We start from the raw sequence: 2,459 nt of genomic DNA, 5'->3' as shown, positions 1-2,459 counted from the left end.
CGGGGGCCTCGGAGTGCGGGCACAGTGGCCTCTCCGAGCTCCGCAGGCTGCACTATCAGAGCACCCGCTTCTGAGCCCAGAACAGGTGCCAGGGGGAGGCTGGGGACTGCCCAGTGGGGCTGCCCACCCCCTTTTACTCTGTGCCCCCCGCAGTGGCTCTGCCCCTGCTCAGACCCACTGCAGGCATGATGCATCCCAGGTGCTTCCCACTGAGCTAAACTGGTGCCAATGGGCTCCTGCAGCCCTCCGGGTGCTCAGCACTGCTGCCCCTGCCCCAAGTGAAGGAGCTTGCCCTGCCACGGGCAGCCTCAGCTGGCAGTGCCCTGTGTGCCATGCACTGGGGAGCAGCAGGACCATCAGAGCCCCAGGCAGCGCTAATGCAGGGACACACACTTATTCCCATGCCCACAGGCACTGCCAGCACTTGCTGCACCCCTTCCCTGAGGCGTCCTGCTCTTGGTGCTGCAGGGTGGACTCAGCTGCTGCGTGCCCACTGCCCAGGGTGCCTGGCAAAGCCCTGGTGCTGCTTCATCTGCATGATGGTGCCACGCATTTGCCCCAGCCCTACCCCACATGCTGTCCGTTGCTACTCCCCAGCCCTGGCCAGATGCCTTGACCCATCTGGCAGCAGCATCCTCACAAGTGACATCCTTCAGCACTGCCCACAACACTGGGCACTTGCTTCTTCTCCCTGCCTGGGCTAGTGCCATCCTCAACTGTACCCAGAAAGCTCCTCAGCCCCAAGCCCCATGCCCAGGGCAGTGAGGTACAGTGCTGGGCAGGCTCTTGCCTTTGTGGCATGTGCCCTGGGCCCATGCAGAGCCCTGTACAGTGGCAGCTGTGCTGTATCATGGGCAAGCCAGGCTCCCTGCATAGCCTGCCCACCCCTGCCTAAGAGCAGATCCCTGTCTGCTCTGCCCCATAACCTGCCCCAGTGCAGGGAGGGTGCCCGGGAGAGTAGCTCCACCAGGACCCTTCCTCTCCTGCTGCTGAGCCCTCCCCTGCCCATTTGTCCTGCATGCATCTGCCACCAGCATCCTGACTCTCAGCCTAGCCTGTGTTGGGGACCCTGAGGGCCACCTGGGTCCGGCTGCAAGGTGTAGGGGTTCATGGGTCAGATGAGGGTAGGAATAGGAGTGTCCCTGTGACATCCAGCACCCTGAGGAGAAGAATCCCTGCCTGGGTGCAGGGCTGAACTCAGCTGGCATTGCTCTCCCGGGGTCCTGGAGGAAGGACCCTGCCCCGTGGGACTCCCTTTGGCTCTGTCAAGGCATATGTGTGAGGTGGCCCTGGCCCCACTGTTCCTGCTGGGGCCCCCTCTGCATGGAGACCTTCCTCAATAAACCCTGTGCTTCACATCCCACTGCCTGCCCTGTTTCCTCCGACATTGTAGAGGGGAGCAGGGTGCTGTGCTGGGCATCCCCCAGCACAGCAGGGTGCATGGAGCCCCACAAAGAGGGTGAGCATGGGGGAAATAAGGGGGAGGGATAAGGCAGTCCATGTGGGGACAGGGACAAACCTGTGCAGCAGTCATGTGGTCCCAGTGACAGGAACCCACTGGGAAAGCGGTGCGGGAAAGGGTTTATTCAGTTGGCACCAGGTGCAATTGGTGCAGGTCTAGGGGTGAGCAGGGGGCACCAGGCAGTGCTGGAGCAGGCTAGCTGCGCTGGCAGTGCCCACCCCTGCCCAGGGAGAAGCCATGGTGGCAGTGGCAGTGGAAGGAGCCATGGCTATTGTGGCAGATATGTTCGCAGGGGCCAGGCTGTGCCTGGCACTCATCTATGTCTGGAAAAGAAGGAAGGGGAGAGGGTCAGAGCTATGCCAAGAGGATAGTGCAGGGGATGGAAGGGGCATAGCGAAAGCAGCTCTGGGGGTTGGTGATTCTGAAGTATGAAGGCATCTCCCATTCCTGCAGCCACACAGCTGTGGCCCTGCCACCACTCATCCCCAAGTCTGCTGGATGGCAGATCCCTCCTTGTTCCATCGGCTCCTGCACAGCCATAGTCTGTCCATCCTTCTCCCCTGTGTTTTGGGCTGGCCAAGGGCAGGGCTGTGAGCACAGCAGGGCACCCCAGGAGACAGCAATCCCTGCTCCCAGGGCAGCAGGTCAGTGGATGGGCACCACTGCCTGCAGGTACTCACCCAGGCACTGGCTGGCAGCGGGGTCAGAGGGGTGGAAGCCTGGGTAGCAGTGGCAGGCATGTGCCCCAGGGGTGTTGGTGCAAAGCTGGCTGCAGTTGTGCAAGCCCTGGGCACACTCGTCGATGTCTGGTGGTGAGGAAGAGAGTGGCACAGGGTTACACCATGCAGGGAGAAGGCAGCAAGGACCTGTTGTTGCAATATGGGCAGGGATGCCTGCTGCACCCTAGCCCCTCCAATTCTGCTTATCTGGCTGCAGTCCCAGGGCTGGGAGCAGGGATGGGCAGGGGTAGAGCCACCCAGGGCCTCCATGAACTCTC

The sequence above is a fragment of the Apaloderma vittatum genome, unplaced genomic scaffold, assembly GCF_000703405.1.
Source record: "Apaloderma vittatum isolate BGI_N311 unplaced genomic scaffold, ASM70340v1 scaffold27051, whole genome shotgun sequence".
Taxonomy (NCBI): Eukaryota; Metazoa; Chordata; class Aves; order Trogoniformes; family Trogonidae; genus Apaloderma; species Apaloderma vittatum.
This window is presented reverse-complemented; position numbering follows the sequence as displayed.